A 9,067-nucleotide genomic window follows, 5' to 3' on the forward strand; every position below is an offset into this window, starting at 1 on the left:
GTAAACCCAGTATTGTTACCATAGCTATTGTGATAAATTCTTACAATTTTATGTTTTCTGGCTATTCATTTAAAATATAAGTTGAAGTTTCCCATACCAGAAGCAGGTCTTAACACTGACACTGTTTAAAATCTTCCACCTCCTTCCATTTCCTCAATGTGTTCAGTCAGTATCCTTACTTACACACTGCCTCCTGGTAACCATCCTACAGGACAACTAGATACAGCCTACTTGGGCTTGCATCACTGATCCTCCATACTCCACAGGGACTGTGCAAATATGCCAAAGTGACTGCCTTTCAATCTCAGAATGCCTCCCGGGAACTTGTGCCTGCTTGCATTAAACCTACCAATTACGGTTTGCCACACAGATCCCTCACTCTCTTTCTTCATTTCCATTCATTGGTTGAATGTGCTTTTCCCAGAAAGTTTTCTTCTTCCCAGTGGCCCTACAAGGGATACTGAACTCTTTTCTCTAGAAATGGTTAAAGTACACTGCTTCTGTTATTTTATGTGTTTGGTTAAGTTTCTCCTCTGTTTCTCACTTGATCAACACAAACATAACACCTGGCCTTATCAGTGTTTCTTATAGAGTGGTTATCTTTGTAGGGATAAAGAAGACATAGGTCATACAAGAGACAAGTGGTGTCTTCCAGTGTAATCAAGTTCCCCGTAAGAACAATCTTGGTTTAGATTGCACACTTAGGCATTAGACTCTTCATTGGAATAAAAAGTGTTCCACGAGAGGTAGATTATGAACATCCATGACTAAATACCGTGGAACCTTGTCAGGTCAAGGGTAGAGCTAATAGCCACTTTTGGGACAGTGAACTGAAGACACATTTACAAAACTATTAAAAAACTATAACAACTATTACTTGCTTTTCCTTCTCAATACTGTTTCTTTCAACATTCCCTCAACTGTATTTTTTTTCTGATGACTTAGGAACATAGCATACAATTTTATTTTCACTCCAAAAGAAACCTGCAGGCTGCAAAATCATTTCTATGAGCTCTATTTTGTCCTGATGACTATCAATATTTAGATTGCTGTCCACAGAGATTGAAACCTTGTTTTTCTCAAGTGACTTTTATAAAACCTCACCTAAAATTCTCATGAGCTCTAAGTGGATAGTCACAACACAGAATTCATCATATAAATCACAAACAAGATGACTGCCAAGTATTTATTTGAGTAAAAGCCATCACTGTCATAAAACACTTAAATATTCCATTTATAGAAATTTTCCTTTATGTCTTGTCTTCCTTCATCACTTATTTTCTCTCACTCACCAACTCCTGTGGAATGTGTCCAATATGTCTCATGAAAACACACTTATTTCTGTACTATCATGACAAATATTCTTGTTCATAAGCCCAGTTTGATTGTGAGAAAGGCTAGAGCATTCTTTTAGTGATCTTCATGGCTCCAACTCCCTATTAATTCAATTTATTATCCAAACTATTGTAACGCTAGTATTTTAAAATCTTCTCTAATCATGTTACTTTTCTGCCTACTTTCTCAATATGATGCCGAAAAAACATATATCGACTATAAGAGCACCTGTGACATGAAAAATAAATACGGAGCTGTAAACAGAAGACACTCAACAACATCTTTCTATAACTAAGGCTGTAGTCTTTCAAGGGAAAACAGATGTCATGTCATGAAGTACATAATATTCCTTAATACAATAGTCCTACCTTATTCAAAGGTTTGGCAGGTTTACAGTGCAATCCTCCAACAAACTCAAAATTAGGTTGGTATGGTTGAGGAAATTCAAAATTCCATATGTTCATATTAGCCATATCTCAGCTTTTCCCACAGTCTCACATAATGTAGTGGGCCTTCCTAAATAAAAGTAATAGCAGAATAAATTAGTATACAATTTAAATAAAAAATTGTACCACTAAATTTTTTAATAAACTATTAAGATAAAAAATAAGTTTAGGTCCTCTAGAACAACATGGCTTTTAGATGTCAAATGGAAGGGGGAATTAATGAAATAATAAAGAAGAAAAAAAGAAAAGAAGAAAGGAAAAAAGGAAGGATAGAGAAAGAAAGGAGGAAAGGAAGGAAGGGAGGAAGGAAGGAAAGAAGGAAAGAAGGAAGGAAGAAGGGAGGGAGGGAGGGAAATAAGGAAGGAAGGAAAGACAGTTATATTTAAGTGTATTTTCACAACTTAAAAAAAGACACAACTCCAAAATACAAATAAATTTATTACTTACGTTTTTTCCTCTCCAAGAGAATTGCAGATGATAGATGAGTCCCACAATATCTTCACCAAGTAACATCTCTGTGTTTTCTAATCTATACTCAAGTGTATATCTTTCAATAATCCCACCAGGATCAGTTCCTTTTAACTTGCTGTATTGCATATCATTATTTTAATTAATAGGCTACTGTTTTATTAGTAGGAATTCCTTGACTGATTTTTACCCATAACAACCCTTTTCTGGGTTGTGAAGCACTCATGTACATACTATGATTATCATACACTTACTTTAGTGTTTCTCTCAAATGATGTGTTTTGAAGGAAAATACATTTTCAAGATTTAATTTTAGGTTTTTAATCAGAAGAACTGCTAATTGCAAATAACTGAGTAATTCATATTTGTTTACAAAATCATATTTTGCAACTGATAAAAATATCAAACCCCATAAGAAAATTTGTTTCTCTTTAAAATTCTAATCAAAGTTGGTGGTGTTATACACCATAGTGTGGAGAGCTTCTTTTTAAGGTCATCACATTCTAATGTTTGAAGTTATTTCCTAGGTCATAAATCCAAATGCCTTTAATTTGATAGTGAATAAATTTTACTAAAGATACTCAGTTTGAAATTACTGGAAATTAGAATAGAGCCATCTCTCAGCTTCCAAGCAAATGCATTGATGTCCTCTAGATTTGTTGTTTTCTGTGCCTCACATGTTGCCTGCATTACCAACATCTATGTGATTTTAATTAATATGATATTAGGTCTCATTTAAGAAACACTCAGTTTTCAAACAATTGGAGTCACTAGATATTTAAAGGATTAATTACAGTAAGGTGTGTAAAGATGATCAAATAAAAGAAAATTAAATTTGCTTTTTATACTAAAGTAGATAATTTTACATCTTATTTGAAATGCCATATACACATATCTTGGAGATATTGTAGGTTAAGCGGCAGTTCTTCTCAAAAAAAGGAATATGCCAATAAAGTGATTCACAGAAATTTGGGTCCCAGGGAATATAAAAATTTTGTTAACCATTTCTTGCAGTCTATTAGGTGTGCAATATCATCACATTTAAAAAGCAATATACATACCTTAGCTCAAAGTATGGCTAAAAAGTGCTAATAATCAGCTGAGCCTTCAGCAAGAGAGATTTTTTTTTTCTGGTGTAGGGTCTTGCCTCCGTGTTGATTACTGTTGATTGATCAGGGTGACTGGACAATTTTTAAAAATAGACAACAGTGAAGATTGCTGCATGAATTGACTCATCTTTTCATGAAAGATTTCTCTGTAGCATATGATGATGTTTCATAGCAGTTTACTCGTAGTAGAATTTCTTTCAAAATTTGAGTCAGTTCCCTCAAACCCTGATGCTGCCTTATCAACTAAGTTTATGTAATATTCTAAGTCATTTTTAGCCATTCCAACAATGTTCATAGCATTTTCACTGGGAGTAGATTCCATCACAATAAACCGATTTCTTTGTTCATCTATAAAAAGCAACTGTTTAAAAAGCACCTCCTCACCTGTTTTAGTTTTATCATGGTATTATAGCAATTTAGGTAAACCTTCAGGCCTATTTATAATTCCATTTCTTTTTCCATGACCACCCCATCCACAGTTAATTCCTCAAATGATGATGTGAATCTCTCAAAATTATCCAAAAGTTGGAATCAACTTTTTCCAAACTCTTGTTAATGTTAGTACGTTGACATCCTCTCATGAATCATGAATGTTCTTAATGGAATCTAGAATGAAAAATCCTTTTGAGAAGATTTTCAATGTACTTTCCCCACCAATGAGAGCTATAGCCTTACAAAACATATTTCTTACATAAGCCTTGAAAGTCAAGGTTATATGATCCATGGAAGGTAAGATGGATATAATGATAGCAAGCAGGCAAACAACATTAATATCTCCACATCTTAACCAGAGCTCTTGGGTGACCATGTGAATTGTCAATAAGCAGCAATATTTTGAAAGTAATCCTCTTTTTTGAGCAATAGGTCTCAACAGTGGGCTTAAAATATTCAATAGGCCATGTTGTGTACAGATGTGATATCATGCAGGCTTTGTTGTTCCATTGATAGAACACAGGCAAAGTAGATTTAATATAATTATTAAGAGTCCTCTATAATTATTACAATAGTAAATGAACATTGGCTTTAACTTTGTCATCAGCTGCATTAGCCACTACAAGAGATTCAGCCTGTTCTTTTCAGCTTTGAAGCCAAGCATTGACTTCTCTCTAGCTATGAAAGTCCTAAATAGCATCTTCTTCTAACAGAAGGCTGTTTGGTCTACATTGAAAATCTTTTGTTTACTGTCACTACCTTAACTGATTATATTAGCTAGGCCTTCTGCATAACTTTCTACTGCTTCACATTGAACTTTTACATCATGTGAGCAGGTATGCAGTTTATTTCTTTAAGCCTCATTAATAAACCTCTGCTAGCTTCAGTCTTTTTTTCTGCACCTTCCTCTCCTCTCTGAGGCTTCATACAATTGGATAGTTAGGGCTTTGCAATGTATCAATTTTTAGCTAAAGCCAAAACTTAAGGCAATGTAGTGGCTGGTTTAATTTTTATTTTTTATTTTTTTTAGTTGAGGTTTTGCTGTATCACCTCAATTGGAGTGCAGTGGAGCAATCATAGTTCACTGTAGCCTTGGACTTCAAATTTATGGGCTCAAGCCATTCTCTCACCTGAGCCTCCCAAGTCACTGGGATTATAGATCTGAATCACTGCAGCCAGCTAGCTAATTTGATTTTCTATATAGACAACTAAGTTTCTCCATATTGAGAGGTGAAGCCAGCTGGACTTTCTGGGTTGAGTGTGGACTTGGAGAACTTTTCTGTCTAGATAGAGGATTGTAAAAGCACCAATCAACACTCTGTAAAAATGCACAAATCAGTGCTCTGTATCTAGCTAGATGTTTTGTAAATGCACCAATCAACACTCTGTAAAATGGACCAATCAGTGCTCTGTAAAATGGACCAATCAGCAGGACATGGGTGGGGCCAAATAAGGGAATAAAAGCTGGCCACCCCAGCCTGCAGCCACAACCTGCTAGGGTCCTCTTCCACACTGTGGAAGCTTTGTTCTTTTGCTCTTCACAATAAATCTTGCTGCTGCTCACTCTTTGGGTCTGCACTACCTTTATGAGCTGTAACACTCACTGTGAAGTTCTGCAGCTTCATTCCTGAAGTCAGCAAGACCATGAACCCACTAGAAGGATGAAACTCTGGACACATCTGAACATCTGAAGGAACAAACTCCGGACACACCATCTTTAAGAACTGTAACAGTCACCATGAGGGTCCATGGCTTCATTCTTGAAGTCAGCAAGACCAAGAACCCACTGGAAAGAACTAATTCTGGACACAATATTAGCACTGATAATGTTTATTTGTTCTTATCATTTGTATGTACACTGGAGTAGCACTTTTAGTTTCCTCCAAAAACTTTTCCTTTGCATACACAACTTCTTGAACAGTTTGGTGCAATTGTGTAGTTTTTGACCTGTCTCAGCCTTTTTATTGCAATAAAGGAATGACTGAGGCTGTCTATTTTATGAAAGAAAGAGGTTTTTATTTGGCTCACAATTCATCAGGATATACCAGAAGCATGGCACCAACATCTGCATCTGGTGAAGACCTCTGGTTTCCTCCACTCATTGTAGATGATGGTAGCCAGCCAGTGCAGGGATCAGATAATGAGAGATTAAGCAGGAGAATGAGGGTGGATGTTCCCGGCTCTTTTTAATAATTATCTTTCCTGGGACCTAACAGACTGAGAACTCACTCACCCTTTTCCCCAGGGAGAGCATAAATATACTCATAAGGGATTTACCCTCATGACCCTAACACTTCCCATCAAGCCCCACCTCCAATATTGGTGATCAAATTTCAACAAGGGATTTTGTAGGGACAAGAAAACCATATCTAAACTATAGTACTTGTTAAATTTACTCCTTTCTACATTTTGATTTAAATTGAGAGACCTGCTACTCTTCTTTTCACTGGAACATGTAGAGGTCATTGTATGTTGTATTACTGTGTCTCAGGGACTAGGGAGGCTTGAGAAGAAGTGAGATGGGGAAACAAATCAGTGGAGTAGTTAGTACATGCACAACATTTATAGTTAAGTTTGCGGTCTTACATGGAAACAGATCAAGGTGCCCCCAAGCTAGTAAAAATGTAACAATCAAAGGTTACTGATCCCAGATCACCATAACGATATAATAGTGAAAAATTTGAAAAAGTATGACAAATGCCAATATGTGATAGAGTTAGAAAGTACGCACTTGCTGCTGGAAATATTATGCCAAATTAATTTGCTTTATTCAGGGTTTTCAAAAGCCTTTAATTTGTAAAATGCAATTTTTGTGAAGCACAATAAAGCAAAGTATAACAGAATGAAATATGCCTGTGCATAAGAACTTATGGAAATAAAACCGTGAATTGAAATTGACTGATGTCTCTTTTCCTATAGCTGTTTTAAGATGTACACTTGATTTATACTCACAATAGATAATTCTATAATATATATAATAATCAATAATTTAGTAAGTTGGAGCTACAGAATAAATCTAGTTATTAAATGAATTTCTTATTTCAAGCTACTCAATGAACAAGTGAAATGATTTATAAAGAATTGTTGGAGGCTTTCTGAATGTATGGCCAGAACATACTTTTGTTTATAGGAAAATGCTCTTTCACCCCTTTATTCACCTTTGATAACACTTTTATTTTAAATTTCAATCTCATCGGGGGCTTTAATTATAATCTTTTTTTACCAAAGTTTAGCAGTGACCTATATATAGCTCTACCCTTTCAATTCATATCTGAATATAGACTGGAGGCTAAGATCTTTGTATTACTTATCTACATCCATAAAGCCTAATAGGTTATCTGCAGCTAGGCAGAGCTGACTAAATACTAAGCTAATTAAAGGAAATAAATGCATGTAAATTCAAATCATGTCTAAGGCTAAGGATATTTGAAGTGGGATCCTCTGCATATTAGTTCTGTGAAATAGTTCATGTATTAGAATTCAGTGGAATACATTAACCAATATTTTAGTGTCTAATATGATTGTTCCTTTGTTCATGTTTCTACATATTTCTCAAACATATTTGGATTAAAAACATGTATTGCATTGACCAGCTCAGATCACAACTGTGTATGAAAATTGCAATGCAAAACAACTTTTTATCAGTAAATCAAAGAAACAAAAATAAGTCAAATTGGTGTATATCAGTAAAGTAAAAATTCTACTATGTCTCACCAGACCATAAGTCTTTTAACTTTTTATAATATTTTTCAAACTGAGAATTCTAGAAAATGTTTCAATTTAACCACTCTTGAAAAAAATAATTCAAAGAGGACTTTCTGAAGATTTTTTTTTGAAATTTATGATGAGAGAGAAAAGAATGATTAGCATCTTATTTCAATAGAAACGGTATAAAATTCAGAGTAACAATCAATGATTCTCAAAAATACATGAGGTAGATTTGGGCTATTTGGAGGAAATACAAAATATAATCTTTGCTTTTAATTTTATTTTTAATTTTTAAGTTTATTACCGGTATTAAGAAAGTAGGTTATCTTTCACTTACAACAAATATATGTTCTTTATGAAGAACAGCTACATACAACATTTTCTAAAATAAAAACTCAATGAACTACCTATCTGTGTCATAGACTATGTATGGCAATTTTTAAAAATATTTCTTTCAATAACTAAATTAAAAATAAAACAAGAGTCTCTTACCTAATGCCTTCCTATAAAACTCTTCCCAAAAATGAGAGTCACAATCCTGAATCCAGAAGTGGAAGAAAACTGAAAGCATTGAATTTTTTACTCTTTCCATAAAGGTCATTCTGTCCGTTAATCTTATCATAGGCACAGGTACACAGGAAAGTGGAGCTGGAAGTTTCCCACAGCTTCGCTCCATATTGCCTCCTAGAGAAATTCTAAGTGTGAGCACAAAAGGGACTGCAAGCAACTCAGCCATCAGGTCTCCACAGGGAATCACAGGGTCTATAAGCATTACATCATAGTTGGTTTCCTGTAGCTTCTTCATAAGTGTCTGATTGTAGAGAACGCTCTCACACATCATTTTTAAAGTTCCTCTTATTCCAACAACAAAAAAAATCATTTAATTTTATAAATGATTGCCAAGTTGGTAAGCCTGGCAAGACATTCAGAGATAGGTCAACAAATATTTTATTTTCTTTATGATAATGACATTAGGTAAAATATTATGCACAAAATTTGCAGCTGTTTTCAGAATCAATATGATCTAACTGGGCTACTTTTCCTGTAGTTACTGTTCTAATTATTAAACAATTCTATGTAGATATAAACCAAAAATAATATTTTAAGCATCTCCATCCATCTAAATGGACCCTTACTCTCAACAAAGAGCATTTCAAAGTTAATCTGAAAAATCAGGCAGTGATGGGAAGTGGGATGGTGAGATAGGACATGCCTCATTATACCCTCTTCCCTTTTTGAATTTAGGAAAAATTTACCAGCATTTCCATCAACACAGACCTTAAAATCAATAGAACAGACTCATTAAGTTTGATAAGAAACATTTACAATCTATTCTATGTGGAGAATGTTGCTTGACAGCTTTATCTGCATGATAAAATCTTGGTATTCACAGTCCCTTATCTTCACCCAGACATTCTTATCTGTTAATTCTTTATCTTTAGACAACAATATAACTCAACCAATTGCCAAAAGAAAATCCTTGAATTAGCCTGTGACCTGGAAGACCCCGCTCCCAGTTGTCCTGCCTATCCAGACCAAGTCAATGTATAACTTACATGTATTGATTGA

This window comes from Pongo abelii, chromosome 3, assembly GCF_028885655.2.
Source record: "Pongo abelii isolate AG06213 chromosome 3, NHGRI_mPonAbe1-v2.0_pri, whole genome shotgun sequence".
Lineage (NCBI taxonomy): Eukaryota > Metazoa > Chordata > Mammalia > Primates > Hominidae > Pongo > Pongo abelii.